Source organism: Silene latifolia, chromosome 8 (assembly GCF_048544455.1).
Source record: "Silene latifolia isolate original U9 population chromosome 8, ASM4854445v1, whole genome shotgun sequence".
NCBI classification, from domain to species: Eukaryota; Viridiplantae; Streptophyta; class Magnoliopsida; order Caryophyllales; family Caryophyllaceae; genus Silene; species Silene latifolia.
In genome coordinates this window covers 104,411,738-104,431,918 of record NC_133533.1, presented here as the reverse complement: position 1 = coordinate 104,431,918, position 20,181 = coordinate 104,411,738, and the positions used below count along the sequence as shown (strand labels likewise).

Here is a 20,181-nt window from a genome sequence, read left to right as displayed (position 1 = left end):
AGAGTGTCTTAAAATTTCCAATTTGGTTGGATCTAATTAGATTTTATATGTAATAAACCCTAATTTGATTAGGTGATTAAATTGTTTAATCAGTTTTTAGTTTTGATTTAAGAAAAAAAAATATTGTTCGTGAAACACTATTCACGCACGGGCACTGTTCGCGGAATGTTACTGTTCATCGGTTCTGAGTGTCGTATTTTGATGTTACAATAGTGTTTTTCGAGTGTAAACAGCATTCTAAATAGGACTGCATAGCAGGGTCGGCGTTTTTAAGCCAAACTATGACGTCTTGATAGACTTTCAGATCATTTTTGATGAAAAATTATGATTTTGATTTTTCATTATATACACTTCATCATATTTTACACGATTTTAAAAATTAAGTAGGTTTATAAAGTACTAGTTGAATGTATTAAACTACTTATGTCTTTCTTTAATGTCGTAAAGTTTATGGCCCAAAAAGCCCATTTAAGCCCAAAAGCCCAATTTATCCCCTAAGGGCCGGGTTTGGGCTCGCTAAATATGCCCATTAACTTGGCCCCGCCCGGTCTAGTGCACCCCACACATATGAGCCGTTATTCTCATCCCAACCCGGCCCAAGTCCGTAAAGGCCCGATCCATGATCACCTATACTTTCATTGATGAAATTAAGAACTTGACAAGTCTAATAATTGTATAGGGCTATAGGCGCTTAGGGTCTGTTTAGATAGGAAGATTTGGAGGGAAAGAGAGGGGAGGGAAAGGAAGGGATGATAAATCCTTTGTTTGGTTAGCAAAATGGAGGTGGAGGGATTTTGAGGGAAGGGAAAATGAATCCCTCCACTTCCCCCCTCCAAGCAAATTATTTCCTCTCCAACAAAGGCAAGATTTGGAGGGAAAATGACCTTCTTCATTCTCCCTCCCCTTCCCTTCCATCCCTTTCTCTTCCCTCCTTCTCTCTCCCCTCCCTTTCCCTCCACTTTTGCTATCCAAACACACCCTTAAAGTACAAAGTACTTTCTAGTTCAGTAACTCTCCAACAAGGTAAAAAGACGAACTAAGCTACTTCTATAGATGCATCCCCTCGAGCAACTTGGTGATTCCCAAATACTACAAGTCGAGCCTTTGAGTTTTGAACTAGTGCAACCCTTGTATATATATATACACTCTTGTATCATAGAGAGTACTTCAATCCGAAATTGAATAAGAACGGCCTACCTACGAGAAGACGACCCATAGTAAGGACAGTTAGTTTAAGATTCATTCATAGCAATAAGATGAGAGTGTGACTTATACCAGGATTGCATTATGCGGAAAAAGACGCTTACCGTATTCTTCTTTATTTATTTATGCTCCTCCTTAGATTAATAATCGGGTACAGTTAGGTGTTGTTGCATGCTGAATCCCGTTTACAAGCTTACGACTTAATTATGAATCTTGGTTCAACTTGAGTTTCGTATTAATTATAAGAGCGGGAACTCAATTCGGACCATGTGATTCATTTATATCTTCTAAGTCCCACCATTTTGCCTACCCATCTATGAGACTATGACCATCCACCCCTCTATATACTGCTTACACTAATTCTCATTTTAGACGGCTTATTACGTCTGAAGACTTCAAACGAGTCTTATGTGATCATTTTTTATAAAAATTGATCACATTTGACCATAAAAATATTACCATTTAAAATTGGTCACATCTGACTATAAAATAGTCACATAAGGTCCGTCTGAAGCTTCCAGACGGAATAAACCGTCTAAAGGACCACACAAAACACCCTACCCCACATGGAAATGAATTTGGACCACACAAAGATTACCAAATAAGGAAAGAGGGAACAAAACGTGATTACCATGTAAAAGGAAAGAGGGAAGTTTAGGCTGAATAGGAGGAAGTATCATTTGATATTTTTGATAAGGAGTAAGTTATTTATATTTTCGAAAATATGCAGGAAAAATAATAATTTATAAATAATATTTCTTCCGTCCTGTTATTTGTTTACCTTTAACAGTTAACTAAAATACTTCTAATTAAATATCTAAAAGATAAACAAATAAATAGAATGAGGGGTGTAGATACTAGAGAGTACTATATTATGTACTAATAGAGAAGCAACAATAACTTCGACAACTTTTTTCTTTCGAATTAATGTAAGCTTAACTAATAGAGAAGCAACAATTTAAGTTAAGCTATAATAGTACGATATTGCCCGCTTTGGGCTAAGCCCTCACGGATTTACTCTTGGACTCATTTCCAAAAGACCTCGTACTATTATATTTTTTACACTTATTATAAAGATAAGCTTCCATCTTTATTCTACCGATGTGGGACATGAGTTTGCACCCTAACAATCCCCCTCTCAAACCAAAGACCATCATCTCTACTTGGACCTTGACCTCCACGGAGAACTTCCCACACCTACAACTTACAACCTACAACCCCAACTTCTAGACACTCGAAACCTCACATGATAACCTCTCCTTAGCCGACACATAATGCTACCACGAGCCATGTCTTGCACACATGTCACTGCCGGGTCCGCCACTTCAGAAGTCCTAGAACACAAACGCTCTCTGGCATCCAACCTGGAAAGGACCCACCAAACCTGTAGCACCCAACCTGATAAAGGTCCACCTAATCAACAGTTCTAGTACACAAATAGTCTTTGTCCCACAAGACCTATGACGCCTTTTATCCATTTGGCCATGGATCGGTCTTGCTCAAAGACTCACCCCGAGTTAGGAGTTCCATGCCTTACAGTGTACAACTTCAAGTCTTGGGCCTGCTGATATCCTCGTGTCTAGCCCATGTCGAACCTTGAGCTCTGATATCACTTGTTGTGCGGAAGCGTGAATATCCCGTGTTGAGCTTCTGCTGCATCTGTGTCCACAACCTGTTATAGTACGATATTGTCCGCTTTGGGCCAAGCCCTCACGGATTTACTCTTGGTCCTTCCCAAAAGACTCGTATTATTATATTTTCTAGATACTTATAAAGATGAGCTTCCATCTTTATTCTATCGACGTGGGATATGAGTTTGCACCCAAATAATTTAATCTGTTTTTAGTGTTCATTTATCATGCCTAATACAATAAACAAATGTATAAAAAAATAGTAAAAAAAAATTAAGACTCTCATGAGTCTCATCTTTGAATTATGAACCAACTTTGTAGTATATACTAGAATGGCTATATATGGCTCCAAATTAATCAACCACGCACATGGATAACTAAAAATGATTAGGGGATAACTAGGCATAAGTTAAACCTAGGATGGTCCACACTAGTCATATTATTTAAGGTAAAATAAGGGAATGCTATGGCTCCAAATTAATCAACCACGCACATGGATAACTAAAAATGATTCAATAGGTCTTGGTATAGACGGGCGTGGCGAACAGACGGGTAAAGACCTCTAATAAAATGGGTAGGGGGGACAAGGTGGGGCACCCCCATATGCTTTCCACTTTATGGCAAATGGGTATTTTGTGAGGGGAAATGGTATCCGTCTATACGTATAGACGGATAGTGTCCGTCTATAATGAGAATTTGCGAAAATGATTAGGGGATAACTAGGCATAAGTTAAACCTAGGATGGTCCACACTAGTCATATTATTTAAGGTAAAATAAGGGAATGAAGCAATGAAGTCGGACATTTTGGAAATCTTGTGTTCTCAGAAATCAGAAAGTACAAAACAATGAGTTATGTAATAAATACTTAATTTGTTCAATCCAAACAATATTGCTACCAAACAACGATCAACAAAAAGTTAAGAAACCAGCATGTGTTACCTCCAAAACATTTTACGCGTAGGCACACGACTTTTCATGCATGCAACTACAACGATCATGTTACATCAACTTATCAAATCAAAACTGTTGGTCCGATCAATTACATGATTAAAGTTGATGGTTAGAGTCTTACGAACGATTTTATATTCTTAACATATTTTAATACTTCATTTGTATCGGTGAGTTGTTGTTCTTTGGTTTTGGCACAAAAATTAAGGAAAGAGGAGAAAGTCAATTGTTAGGTGACAAGTGAACCAAATTGAGTGCCAATGATCAATTTGTTCATCAAATGCATTCTTAAAATAGAAAGGACAACAATTGACTGAAATATCCCAAATGAAATAGGACAACAAATGACCGGGATGACAGAGAGGGTAAGTCTATACGAAACCCATTCAAATAAAGTCATAAGCGCATCCCATTTAACAAAAGGGAACATCAAAGATTATAGCCATAAACACTTAGATTACTAGTAAGAGGTTGTTCAACCTTAATCAGAGGCTCGAGTTCAAGCCTTGAGAATGTAGTAACGTTAAAATTCATGAGGGAATGAAAGCTATACAGACCTAGTGATCCTACGTAGTGGACTCGAATTCAGATTAAATAAAATGGTATACACTAAAAAATAATTGAATAAGATTTAATTGAATGTGTTAGACGAATATCTCGGATATTCGTAGAGTACATATCTTGTAAATATTTAGTCCTCTGTTAGTTTATTAGTTCCTAGTAATTAACTAACCATATCCTCTTTATTAGGAAGTGTATCATCTAACCTAGGATGTAATTTGACTATATATATGATATGAAAATGATCTCCCAAATGAGGGATTATCACAATTAACATGGTATCAGCCAATTAGGGGATTTTTCGATCTCTCCTCTCGCCCTGTGCCTGTTGCCGCCCCAAATAAATTTTCAAATTTATCTGTGCCTCTCGCACCATGGCCCCTGATGCTTCCTCTCCTAAATCCGGCCTGCATCCGGTGTATACGGTCTCTAATATCCAGCACAAAATTCGTCCTCGACGGCACGAAAGTTACATACGCATCATGGGTTCACTTATTCAAACTTCACGCTCGTGGGTATAAGGTCTTGTCTCACATAGATGGCACACCGGCCCCTGCGAAGTCTGACGAGTCTTATGACTCGTGGTGTGAAGTCGATGCGCATGTACTCCAGTGGATTTATGGCACCGTTAGCGATGAACTCCTTCCTCGTGTGCTTGAAGATGAATCAACTGCCCGCGCTGCGTGGTTACGGGTTGAGAACATCTTCAACAACAACAAAGGGGCTTGCGCCGCCGCTCTCGAGAACGAGTTTAATAATCTCCGTCTCGCAAACATGCCCTCGCTGGATGCTTACTGTCAGCGCCTCCGCGAGCTTGCCGGGATGCTTAAAGATGTCGACGCCGCCGTCACTGACCGCCGCCTTGTCATTCAACTGGTACGTGGCCTTCCAGGTGAATATGACACCGTCGCCTCTTATATTAATCAGACTTCTCCTAATTTTGAGACAGCCCGTAGTATGCTTGAGTTAGAATTACATCGAAAATCTGGCCGCGAGGAGCCCGAAACGGCTCTCGCCGCACCTAGCACCCCCGTTGTTGACTTGTGGGTCGAACCCAACCCTAAGGCCACATAATCATCTCCCCCGCGTCAGTCCTACAACAATGGTAACAATAATCGTTCTCGTCAAAACAACAATAATAATAACAACCAAAATCGTAACAACAACAACAACAACAACAACTACCCTCCTAACCCTCCACAAAACAGCCTCCCACCACCCTCACCGTGGCCCCACAATAACCGTGGCCGTATCCCTGGACCCCACCTCCCTGCCCTTACCCCACGTACCCCGGCTGGTCTCAGTCTTGGACCATGCCAAGCCCTAATCAGCCTCGTCCCCCCAAATATCGTGGTTCATCACCACGCAATCATGACCAGGCTTATGTCTTGGAAACTGAAGCGACACAACCTACTGATCTTAGTCAGTCGTTCCAAGATCTATCTGTGCAGAACTATCTTGAATCCTGGTACATGGATACGGGTGCATCTTCTCATTTGACTTCGGACCAAGGTATGATTTCTACTCCGCTTAACTCGAGTAAAATTCGCTCTATTTAATGGCAATAGTATTCCAGTTTTGGGCTCCGGCACCTCTAGCCTAACCACAAATTCCCGTACCCTTCACCTACATAATGTCCTACTGTGACACCCTCATTTATTGCGGAAAAGTAAACACGTAATTCTAGAATAAAACTGCATGGATATGTTTGTAATAGGTTCATTTGGGTAAAAACCTGTAATTTTTAAAAACCTGAACCTGTTATAAAGATATCCAAATTGGAAGGTGTCAAACATACAAGGTCTAACTAGAAGTTTCACAACATAACCATCGCTAAAGTCGCGAATAGCAAATTATACAACCAAATGTAAAGAGGGAGACATATGTCCCTAAAATGTATGTGACATAAAAAGTGTTTAAGGGTCACAAAATAAAACCAATCTAGGTTCCAAGGTTTCTTTGCTCGCTAGCTCGTCCGTGTACCCCATATATGCATCACCTACCTGTCAATCGCATTTTATACAAATACGAAAGCCACAGTCAGTGGGGAGTAACTCCGAGTTCTCCTAGCCACGAAATGTCATAATTAATATAACATGTAAACATAAGAATATGAATATGAATAACACATAGCCTTAGCATATAGATGCTAGACAATCGTGCTTATCATGTGAACAACAATATAACAACACATAGTCCTAACATGCGAATACTAGACCGACTCATACTACACTATCATGTGAATCACATAACATTCAGGAATCCAAACTCTATCAACCATAGCCGGCTTGCATCTCACCTTCTATGATTCATAGAATCATCAAACAAGAAAGGGCAATATATCAAAGACAGGCATAAGTTCTTAGTACGGTCAATAGTCACTCTGTAACTCGAGTCTATACCACGAGGTAGGGAAGGTAATCGAACCGGTATCTTGGCTCAGAGGTTCTATCAAAACATGGCCAAGACACAACACAACCCTAACCTAAATCTGCGCAGACCTAGACATGCGGATACACACCACCGCACCCAAGACCCACAATTTTTTTAAAAACAAAGTGAGTACCCTAAGGAGTCCACCAAAGGGTTGGCTAGTACTTAAGCTGACCACTTACTCTCAAAATAAGTAACGAGGTCATGCCCCAACTTGGATATAAACCCACCAAGTCAGGAACACAGAGGCTATTAAGCAGTGAACATACACTCGTCAAAGACTATAATGACCTATCTATGATGAAGGCCGAAATACTCACCTAGGACCTAGTCCCAGCTAGTCCCAGCTTGAATACTTTAGCCCACACCACACAAGACAAGTAGGATACCCAATTTACCATAAGAGGGGCAAAGAGTCCAACTTACCAACATAAATGCTAACATTCTATCATGTGAAAGGCTATATAATGTCTATTCAGCAGATAACACTACAAGAATAACACGCCATAGTGACGGAACAGTAGGGACGGATGGAAATCCCGTCACAAAAATCGGGTTTGTGACGGACTTGTGACGGACTAGTGACGGGCTTACATTTGTGACGGACTAGCCGTCACATACCGTCACAGGAATTTGGCGCGTTTAGAAAAACAAGGGCGCCAAAGCCTATGACGGATTACCCGTCACAAAAGAGGAACTTGTGACGGATAGTCCGTCACAAAAACAGTGTTTTGCAACGGATATTCCGTCACAAGTCCTTTTATGTGACGGATATTCCGTTACAAAGGGAAAATAAACTTGTGACGGATATCCCGTCACATAGTGTATTGAAAACACGGGGATGGGACGGATTTGTGACGGATAGTCCGTCACAAATTTACTCTTCTTGACGACACACGTCATTTCATGCAGAGGGAATCTAAAAAGTATTCATGTGACGGAATAATTAAAAACCTGTGACGGATATTCCGTCACAAAAATTCAAAAAACACGGCTATGTGACGGAATTTGTGACGGCTATTCCGTCACAAGTTCTCTTTTTCTGATAAATCAAAGCAGCGAGCCTACCCTTCCTCATTTCCCCCAAATCAATTTCCCTAATTATTTACCCAAAAAAATCGCCCACCACCATTGTTCATCCCATCAGCCACCGCCACCACCCTCCTGCCGCCGCCACCCCACCCTCCTGCCGCCGCCACCTTCTTGCCGCCGCAATCAACCACCATCATTTTTCAGTTTTAGTTAATTAGGTAATCTTTTCTTACTAATTATCTTTTTAAATTACTAATTATTATTTAAATTATGCTAATGACTCTAGGATAGTAGCCATTATTGTTGTTGATGTAGTTATTGTTTATGTTGTTATAGTTGATGTTGTGTGTATTATTGTTGTTGATATTGGTAAAAAATGTAAGTTAGAAATGGTTAGGTTTGTAAGCTAGAAATTGTTGAAAATTGGTTAAAAATATAAGTTAGAAATTAGTAGTATACTAGTAAAATATAAATTTTAAGTTTGAAATTGTGGTGGAATGTAAGTTAGAAATTGTTTTAAAATGTTGTAAATTGGTTAAAAATATAAGTTAGAAATTAGTAGAATATAAATTGTAAGTTAGAAATTTGTTTAAAATGTAAGTTAGATATGATTATAAACTAATGTCAAATGTTAAAAATTGGTTTAAAATGTCATTTACAAATTGTTATGCTAGTTAGAAATTAGAAATTGGTCAAAAATATTGTAAATTGGTTAAAAAATATAAGGAGTAAATTAGTAGTATACTAGTAGAATATAAATTGTAAGTTAGAAATTGTTTTAAAATGTAAGTTAGAAATTGTTTTAAAATGTAAATTGGTTAAAAATATAAGTTAGAAATTAGTAGAATATAAATTGTAAGTTAGAAATTTGTTTAAAATGTAAGTTAGATATGATCATAAACTAATGTCAAATGTTGAAAATTGGTTTAAAATGTCATTTACAAATTGTTATGCTAGTTAGAAATTAGAAGAATATAAATTGTAAGTTAGAAATTGGTTTAAAATTAGTAGCCATTGTTTTTATTGTTGATGTTCAAATTATTGTTTGTTTTGATGTTGACCTAGTACCCGTTCAAGAATTTCTCATTAGGAGCAATTCTTGAATAGTCCCCGTTTTGGGACTGTCTTTGTACGTTTCAAGTCACTTAAGTAGTAAACACGTACTTGTGATTTATTAATGACGAAAGAGTTTGGTAACGATTCCTTTAATGTTCTCTAAATACATATGTGGAATAATTATTTATTCTACATTGTGTATTTGGAGAACTAAGGGGAATTGCTGCCGAATTTTTTCCTCATTAATAAATAACAGGTGTGTGTTTACTAGTGACTTGAAACGCATACATTGACGGAGTTTAGGTTGGAGTGATAAGGACCCAATTCAAAGATGGAGTACTTGTTGATAATAATTATATATTTGTATGATAATATTTATTGTGTATTTTTGGTTGCTATTATTCTTATTTTACTATTGTTTGTTTATAACATAGATATATTGAAATGTAGATACATAACATGAAAAGATTAGAACGAGCGTGGATGTATGAAAGATTAGATGAAAAAAAGAAACCTAAGGTTGAATTTGCAAAGGGTGTGAGGGAGTTTATTGAATTCGCGGAACAAAGTACCGTGTATAAGGATGTAGGTGAAATGAAGTGTCCATGTAAGAAATGTAAGAATGTAGCTTATAGAGGAAAGAGGGATGTTCTAAGTCATCTTTACTCGTATGGTTTTGCCGATAATTACTATGTATGGACGCACCACGGTGAGAATTTGCCTATCCAAGAAAGTACGAGTAGTGTAGTTAGTGGAAATCCTTACCGGGAGATGGTAGAAAATGCATTACGCGATAATATTGAACAAATATTGGAAGATCAACTTAATCCCGACGACCTTAGCGATGAAGAAGTGCGTTATGAAACCCCAAACCCTCAAATTTCTTCCTTCTTTAAAATGCTAGAACAAGCCGAACAACCAGTGTATAAGGGAAGTAATATGAGTCTGTTGCAAGCGGCCGCTAGGTTGGCAACACTCAAATGTGAGAACAACATATCTCTTAGATGCGTTGATGGTTTTATGTCGTTCGTTGGTGACATTATTCCAAAGGATAATCAAATGGCGCGCAATTTTAATGAGATTAAGAAGGTGCTTAAGGGATTGCAACTACCCCATGAGAAGATTGATGCATGTCCTACTGGATGCATGCTTTTTTGGGAGGAAAATGCTAATCTTGAGAAATGCACAAAGTGCCATGCAGATCGGTATAAGAGTGCAAAGAATTCAAGCGGGAGACGAATTCCTTGTAAACCACTAACTTATTTCCCGCTTGCACCAAGGTTACAACGACTATATGCAACCAAGCACATAGCAGGTGAGATGAGTTGGCACTATAAAAACTCTAGATTAAGAGAAAGTGGGACAATGGCACACCCAAGTGACGGAGAAGCTTGGAAACATTTCGATAGAGAACATCCAGAATTTGCAAGTGAGCCTCGTAATGTTCGCCGGGTTTGTGTACTGAGATGGATTTGACCCTTTTGGGCAATTTGGGAGGAATTACTCATGTTGGCCCGTGATTGTCACTCCGTACAACTTACCTCCTTGGTTATGCATGAAGAGACAATTTATGATCTTATCTGTGCTCATTCCAGGTCCTAAGAACCCTAAGGCAAATTTAGATGTATACCTCCAACCGTTAATCAAAGAGTTGAAAGAACTTTGGGAAACTGGTGTGTACACCTATGATGTCTCTAAGAAACAAAATTTTCAATTAAAGGCCGCATTAATGTGGACGATCAACGATTTCCCTGCATATGGTATGCTTTCCTGGTCTACAATCGGGTACCGTGCTTGTCCTTATTGTCAAGAAAAAGACCATAAATCTTTTTGGCTAAAACATAGTGGCAAGGTTTCTTGGTTCGATTGTCACCGTGAGTTCTTAAAACCGATCATCCGTTCGCAATAATTGTAAGCATTTTTTGAAGAAGAAAATTGTAACCCGCATAGCCGCAGCGAAACTATCCGGTGACGAGGTGTGGGATACGGTAAAAGATTTACCAAAAGTAATTGATGCTTCTGATCAAGAATTAAAAAGATTGAAAGACAAGAAGGAAGGTTGGTGGAAACAAAGCATATTTTGGGAACTTCCTTATTGGAAAACGTTGTTGATTCGACACAACTTAGATGTTATGCACATTGAGAAAAACTTTTTTGAACAGATCATCAACACGGTGATGAATGTACCAAAGAAAACTACATTTGGACCTAAAGGTAAAGCTGACTTTATTGAAAATTGTTATAAACGGCCTACAACATCTAGGTTTGTTTTAACAATCTTTGAAAAAAAAGGCTTTGTGTGATTGGGTTTGTTCTTTGAAATTCCCGGATGGTTATGCTTGATTTGAGTAGGTGTGTCGATCATGTGAAGTTGATCTTGCATTCGATGAAAAGTCATGATTGTCATGTCTTTATGGAGCGTTTATTACCTGTTGCTTTGAAACATTTACTCCCGACGGCTTCTTGGAATGCAATAACGGAGATAAGCCAATTTTTTAGAGACTTATGTGCATCTACAATTAAGGTTGAATCTATGGAACGTTTAGAGGCAAACATTGCGGAAATAATATGCAAGTTAGAGAAGATATTTCCCCATCTTTCTTCAATTCCATGGAGCATTTGCCCATTCACTTACCTTATGAAGCGAAAGTTGGAGGACTTGTTCAATATCGATGGATGTATCCATTTGAGAGGTAATATATCACTTATTTACTCCTGTAACCATTTATTTTGGATTGACAATAATAACTAATTATTAATTTACAAATTTAATATATTTTTAGGTTCCTTAATCATTTGAAAAAAAAGATTACCAACAAAGCCCGCGTGGAAGGTTCCATATGCAACGCTTTTTTGTTAGAGGAAATTTCCAATTTCTGTTCTTTATATTTTGAAGATCATATTGACACAAAAGCGAAAGACTTGGATGTTGGTTTGAATTTAGAAGATCATCTAAATTCAAACCTACCCACGTTATTCAATGATGACATGGGAACTACAACCGGGAAATGTTATGAGAGATTCTTGGATGAGAAAGAGTTCGAAGAAGCTCACTTTTATGTGCTAAGGAATTGTGAAAAATTGTTAGAGCGTTATGAAGAGTACGTTACGTCTTATTTACTAAATTCATTCTTAATTATTATGCGTACGTGGCTTAAATTATAAATAATATATAACAAAAACATGTTATTGATATAGGGAGTTTGAGACACATATCAAACTAACATTTCCTGACGTTGTTTCGTCGGATGACGTTTGGAGCAAACATGACAAAAGTTTTACGAAATGGTTCAGGAATGAAGTAAGTTATACATTTTATTTAAAATAGACAACTAACACATTACTTATTTAAGAATGATAAATTATAACACGTTAAAACATTTCTTATTGAATAGGCTTATAGATTGAAGGATCCTTTAATTAAGACTCTAGCAATGGGTCCTAGTAACATGGTGAGGACTTGGAGACGATATTCTATCAATGGTTATAAATTTCGTGCTTTTAAGAAGAAGGTTGATATTCAGAAAGCTACATTAAGCAATGGGGTTTGTGTAAGTTCCATAGAAGGGTTGGACTACTATGGAATTCTAAATGAAATAATTGAGCTTGCTTATTATACCGGTCCAAGGATTTATAGGGTCATATTATTTAAATGTGATTGGTTTGATAATTCTCCACAAGGACTCAATATCCATAAGATTTACGGACTTGTAGATGTAAACCAAGCAAAGAGACTTCGTGGACATAATCCTTTTGTGTTAGCCTATCAAGTTGATCAAGTTTGTTATTCTCCTTATCCAACCACTAAGCAAGATAATCAATGGTCCGCGGTTTTTAAAATCAAGGCTAGATCACATGTCGACGCTCCTGTTAAAGAAATTGACTTTCAAGAAGATGTTGACGTTGTCAATGATCATTCCATTTCACCAATTTTGGTGGAAGACATCCGGAGTGAAGATGAATACGAAGTGGTTATAGAAAGCGGCGAAGAGGATGAAGATAATGATGAAGAAAAAGAAGAGGGAGAAGAGTGGGAAAATGAGGAAGAAGTGCACGAAGTCGGAATGCTTTTTTCAGAAGATGAAGCTATTTTAATTCGTAGTGATAGTGATAGTGATGGAGATTAGCTGTAATTTTATTCAATTTTTTTGGTTAACAATAATGTTAATCCATTTGTGTAAAACTATGATGTTTATTTTGAGTTAAGGTTAATTTTAAGACAATTTATTGTGTGATTTATTTTTGTTGACTTTCTTGTGTGATTTAGACATATGCTGCGTTATGTATCACATATTTGACTAACAATTTGGAATGTTTATAGTTAGTAATTATGGTAGGTCGTGGAAACATAATTAGACGGATGTTTGGAAGTGGTAGTCGTAGACGACATGACCGGGAGGAGGAGGAGCAGGAGGTAGAGCAGCCACAACCACAGCCACACACCAAAGAAAGCAGCAGCAGAAAGGAGGACATGCGAGTTGTTCTATCGGAGGATCCCGCCCTAGGATCCCGGTAAGTAATGCTTTCCCTTTTTATTTTTTATTGACTTTCTTATATATTATTTAAATAATGACGCATTTCAAAATACTACCCATTATTGTCAATATTTTTCAAAATCCTATATATTATACTTTGAAAATATGTCATTTATTTCAAGGTGGGAGGACAAGCCGGTCCGCGATTATTTGACCAAGTCATTCACTCATACGTACGTGGAGTACGTCACCAATTGGTCAGAGATGACTCATGAGCAGCGAGAGAGGATGTGGCAATATTTTGAGGTTAATTCTTTAATAATATTTTTATTCTTTAATAATATAATTAAATTTATTTATCTACTAATAACAATTCATATTTTTTTAATTTCAGGGTAGTGTTCGAGCCCACGAACCAGGATATCCCCTTAGGACTGAGTGGGAGAGTCGGATCAAGAGGCGTATTACCCAGATTATTGCCCAAGTCGTCACCTTAAAGAAAAAGCCGGAGTGGCTTACCGTCACAAATTGGGAGAAATTGAAGAAAAGGCCAATAGAGAATCCCGAATTTGCTAAAACTTCAGAAATAAATAAGGTAAATAGAAGGTCGGGATCGAAAGATGGGAAAGCATTAGCAACCCACACTCTCGGAAGGAAGAATGCAGTTTTGGCTTTTAAGGAATTGGTAAGTACATTTGAGTTCCCAAATTTATAAATTTCTTATTTCATTTAAGTATTGATTTTTAGTATATTTCATCACTTAGTTTTCTCATAACAAAGAATTAACGATTATCGATCTATAATACGGAGTAATATTTTTTTCATATAATTTTTTCAGGGTGCTGAAGCCACACCGTACAAGCTCATGGAGAAGTCCAAGAAAGATAAGCATGGCAACTGGATTAACCCTCGAGCAGAAGAGACCGATGTAAGTTTCTTTAATTAGAAAAAATCGATTTAATTAGCCTTCTTATGTTATTTTATTAATTAGTAAGGTATTATTTAATTTAAATTTTAACTAACACTTTTTTCCTACTTATTACTTTTTCAGGTTGGTTACCGTCGACTTATGAACCAGCCAATGCCCGAGGGACTCGGAACCCGGATCCGAACGAGTCCTACTATCTTTGCAAGTGGAGGCTATAATGAGAAGATGCGCGTGTGGGGTATGGGGTCGGCGGCACCGAGTTGTACGATCCTCCAGCTAATAGGCTTGCCCGTCACTCGGTTTCTTCTTACTCACCTAGTTTGCTTTCTCGAGTCACAATGGAAAATTCACAATTGCGACTGACAAATCGGTAGGATGGAGGGAGAGATGATGACCCAAAAGTACAAAGGAGATAGCATGGAGGCGTTCTTGTTCGAGAAGTATGGATGGACTCCCCTCCCCCCTACATGCTCGGGTGGCCCGCCTCCATTTCGTAGAGACGATTTCACGGATGACGGTCATCCATTTGGTAGTCAAAGACGTTACCCCGATTAGGTAAACTCTTAGTTTCTTAAATAAAAATCAAATCTTGAACCTTGGTAGATTTGATGAAGTTTATGTAAACCACTAACTTAATTATGTTAGATTTTATTTATAAAAGACAACCTTTAACTTTATGATTCGGTGTTGGTGTTAGTTAAAACGTATTGTTGATTGGTTCCCGCTTTGCGGTCGACGGGGTTGTGTTGTATATTGCGGGTTTTTCTTTGAAACAATGCTATGTGCATTGTGGCCAGACAGCAAACTTTGGTTTTTTTAAAAATGTTGTTTCGGTTTGCGACGGATTAGCGTCACAAATCCGTCACAAAAATCTTTTTTTTGCAACGGATATTCCGTCACAAAAATTTTTTTGCAACGGATATTCCGTCACAAAAAACTTTTTTGCAACGGATATTCCGTCACAAAAAAACATTTTTGCAACGGATATTCCGTCACAAAAGTTTTGTTTTGCAACGGATATTCCGTCACAAAACTGATTTTTGTGACGGATTACACGTGTCACTGTTGATAAACTATGTGACGGATTAGCCGTCACAAATCCGTCCCAGGTGTATTTGTGACGGATTATCCGTCACAAACCCGTTTTTTGTGACCATATGTAGTGACGACGGTTTGTGACGGATAATCCGTCACAAACCCGCTTTTTGTGACGGGAAACGCTATATAGTGACGGATTCGTCCGTCACTATACCGGGTTTTCCTTGTAGTGTAATCCAACCATATCCTCAATGTCATCAATAACCAAATTATAGCTAACCATCAATATCATAGTCCATGAGAATAAACTACAATGGCTAAAGGCAAACAAGACTCAAGCATAAGGCATCCAAAGCATCCAACAACCAACATGTGAAATGATAATTACAAATATCAATGCATAACATAAAACCTCCAATAACAACCAATCTTACCTCAAAGACAAACCCTCGACCCGAGTCCCGCGACGGGTCATCGGTCAAATCGAGGCTGACCGGTTTAAACCTAGTTTGACCAAACTCGTTCGGTCAACTGCCCATTTCGTAGTCTTTGCCTACTTTGGCCCAAATCATAAAATTTATCACAATATAATTCTCATGCTATTTCTAATTTCTATCATGTGAAAAACGAAAGTAACACATTATTAATCATCTAAACACTTAACAAACAACAGGCACAACATTAACTACTAATGTGACATTAATTCGTCGAGTAACTCGGAATAGTTACCTTAAGCTAGAAAAAGGCAAGCAATAAACTTGAGAAAGCTTCTAAAACCCAAAATTACTCTTCATCTTCAACCATATATGAGTCACCTAAAATGATTATGTGAAGGGACGATATTAACGAATTATCGTTATATAAAATATGAGACGGAAATTAATTTAAATCAAAACATGTAAACATATTCATTAGCTCTTTTGTCTTATGTTCATAAACCATTATGACCCTCCCTTTTGACAGGCATACCAAGAAAATTGTCACAACTTTTACGCCCTAGAAACAGTCCCATAAAGCACCATTTTATCCGTCCAAAATCGAGCCCAAACCCGACTGTCACGGCTCCCAAAACCGAGGCCAAAACAGCCCACACGGCCTCCATTTCGATTGTCCCAAAATCGTCTCAAGGCGCACAAAACGGTACCAAACAGAGTTCAATCAATCCTAAACCAGTCCTAAACCGAGTCAAAACAGTCCCAAAAATGTCCCAAAGTACCTGCAAAGCGGACTCAAAAAAATGATCCTAATTTATCGCACAATACCACAACTAAACAAGATCCCAAATAGCATCCCAAAACGATCCCTACATGTCAGTATACACCGTCTTAAATATACCACTTACTAGCTAGCATCCCAAATGATCCCTAGAGGTCAAGTATACCCCGTCTCAATCATCTCCACATATCGGTATACACCGTCTCAACTATACAACCGACTAATTAACATCCATAAGGATCCCTATATATAATTATACACCGTCTCAATTATAAAACAGACTAACCAAAGATTCGAAATAAACATATTTTACAAGTAATATTTAGTAATCCGTTATCGTTACCTTTTTCCGATCGAACTAGTCCTTCATGACTAACAAATATTCTATCAGACCGTCTATTTTAGTACATACAACCGTCTTATAATAAATAAAGCTGAAAATATAAATGGGTTTGTAAAAATACATGACGAAAATGAATTTTACTTACAACGGATTGACAGGAACGATGAAAGCAGCACTATGGAACGAAAATTATTGATAACGGATGCCAAACGGAGTGGCAGAATCAATTTAAAAAAAAAAAAAAAATGAAAAGAACGAAAAAGAAGAAAAAGGAAGGGAGAAGAAGAAATGTTGCGTGAGAAATGAGGGAGCAAACTGCTACTCGCTATTTATTATACGTACGTTTCTTCATCGTTAAGAATTCTAGCTAGTTTCTACAAATCGGTTCAAGTTAAATTAAACTGGTTTTAGTAACAATATCATAAACGACACGTAATCAAAATAAATAAATTTAGTGAGTGAAAATAAAATAAACTCAGCTAGTTAACGTAAATAATACAATATCAGCTTGAATCGGAATTATTAGCGATTTTTACGAAACTAACGAATATTTATAAAAATTGCTAATTTAGTGAAATAAGCTCAAAATAGCTAATTGGACGGTTTTGTTCCCAAAATCCATCTCGGGTTCACTTAAAACAACTTTCATAAGGACTCGTAAAGAAACGGAAATTATTAAATAAATAAACTCGAACTAACTTCAATAAACTCGAACTAACTTTAAATAAACTTATTAATGATTATTAAAATTAACGTATCGAATTATGATGAAATTAATTAATTAGCTAAGCATATATATATAAATCGTTAAATGATGTAATTAAATTCAAAATAGCAATTAAAAGAATTTTATCCAACTTAATAAAATACGGGGTGTTACACCTACACGCACCTAGCATTATTAAAAATCTCATATCCGTTCGTCAATTTACCAAAGATAATAATGTTAGTGTCGAGTTTGACCCGTTTGGCTTTTATGTGAAGGATATTCCGACTGGGAAAACGATATTGCGGAGTGACAGTAATGGTGAGCTATACCTTGTGTCCACGGTCCCCTTCCCGAGTCCATCAAGCTCCCCACCGCGTCAGCCTCAAGCCCTCCTTCCTCACACCCACGACGTGTGGCATTCCCGGCTCGGCCATCCCGGGACTTCTATTTTAAATTTTTTAAATTCGCATAATAATATTGGTTGTAATAGCACTAAAACTTCTAGTCTTTGTTCTTCATGTCAAATTAGCAAGCATAAAAGACTCCCTTTTCATTCCTCTACTTCGACAACCATTGCTCCATTTGACATCGTTCACTGCGATTTGTGGACATCCCCAATTTTGAGTAAAAATGGATACAAATATTACATGGTCTTAATTGATAATTTTACTCAATTTGTTTGGGTCTACCCACTTCGATTTAAGTCCGAGGTCTTTGAGAAATTCCGACAATTTAGCAAGTTTGTGTCTACCCAATTTAATCGGACTATAAAAACTTTCCAATGTGACATGGGCCGTGAATTTGACAACAACATGTTCAGTAATTTTGCAAAAATACCGGCCTTATTTTTCGATTCTCTTGCCCACACACATTACCTCAAAACGGTAAATCCGAAAGAATGATCCGTCGCCTTAACGAAATTGTCTTTGTCCTCTTACATCACGGTTCCGTCCAACCCCAATATTGGGTTGATGCCCTTCATGCAGCAGCCCATTTACACAACATCCTTCCCACGTCCACATTACAATTCCGTACCCCAACATCCGTCCTCTACCTCAAAGACCCCTCATATGACCATCTCCGTGTTTTCGGTTGCGCATGCTATCCGAATATCTCGGCAACCCGTCCACATAAACTTGCCCCTCGCTCCATCAAATGTGCCTTCCTAGGCTATCCTCCGAGTCAGCGTGGTTATCGTTGTCTCGATATCACCACGGGTCGTGTTTATGTGTCTCGCCATGTCACTTTCGACGAATCATCCTTCCCCTTCACAGAATCGACCAAACCCGACCCATCTACCTACTCGTTCCTAAACCCACAACCCGAAGACCCAAACCCACTCATCTATGACCGCCCGACCCTTCTACCCGACCCACCAACCCACCAACCCTCCCACCGTACCCACTCCTCACTCCCCTCAACCCAACTCTTTATCCGAAACCACACATCAATCCCCACCACCTGCTACTACACACTCCTCTGCCTCCCCTACAACTACGACCCCTGCCTCTCCTATAACACCCACACCAGCTTCCGCCCCTACTTCCTCCCCACCACTACCCCCTCCTCCACCGCCACCTCCCGCTGCCCACCACATGACAACACTTGCTAGAAATGACATTTTCAAACCCAAAAACATTGATGGAGCCTATACCGCCACCACCTCCATTTCTCCTTTACCAAAATCACCTAGCCTTGCCCTTCAAGACCCTAACTGGAAACGTGCCATGTTAGACGAATTTTCCGCGTTAAGGGACAATCATACTTGGGACTTGGTTCCTCGCCCGCAGGATGCATCTATTATTCGTTGTATGTGGCTTTTTCGACATAAATTTCATGCATATGGTACTCTTCAGCGCTACAAATCTCGACTCGTTGTTAATGGGAAAACACTACAAGTCGGTATTGATTGTGATAAGACCTTTAGTCCCGTTGTCAAGCCCACAACCATTCGAATTGTCCTCAGCCTTGCCGTATCCAAGTCTTGGCCCATACACCAATTAGACGTAAGAAATGCTTTTCTTAATGGTCACTTGGAGGAAACGGTTTATATGCATCAGCCACCGGGTTTCGTTGATCCGTCCACTCCTCATCATGTGTGCAAACTACGTAAGTCTCTTTATGGCCTTAAACAAGCACCCCGCGCTTGGTATCATTGGTTTGCCACATTTATTTTGTCACAAGGTTTTGTTAGCAGCAAGTGTGATTCTTCACTGTTTATATTTAAATCACCCAATGCAATGGCCTATTTACTGTTATATGTCGACGACATAGTCGTCACGGCCTCCTCTCCCACGCTGCTACGGTCTATTATTGATCGACTGTCCCATGAATTTGCTATGACTGACCTGGGTAATCATCACCATTTCTTGGGTATTGCTGTGAAGCGTACGAGTAATGGGTTATTTTTGTCACAACATCAATATGCAAAAGATATTATTAGCCGTGCCCAAATGAGCTCGTGTAAGCCTTGTAGCACCCCGGTTGAACCTGGTTCGAAATTAAGTGCGGATAGCGGCCCTAAGGTCGAGGACCCAGTCCTCTATCGTAGTCTCGCCGGTGCCTTACAATATTTGACTATTACCCCCCCCCCCCCCCCCCCCCCCCC

The 20,181-nt window shown here is 38.5% G+C and overlaps 1 long non-coding RNA gene across 1 annotated transcript; it reads left to right on the top strand.

Moving 5' to 3' along the window:
- Positions 1-13,934: 13,934 nt before the first annotated feature.
- Positions 13,935-14,432, top strand: LOC141595805 (uncharacterized). The gene is made up of 3 exons (XR_012522298.1): positions 13,935-14,025; positions 14,179-14,268; positions 14,392-14,432. It is a non-coding gene; the product is annotated as an uncharacterized LOC141595805 (long non-coding RNA).
- The last annotated feature ends 5,749 nt before the right edge of the window (positions 14,433-20,181 follow it).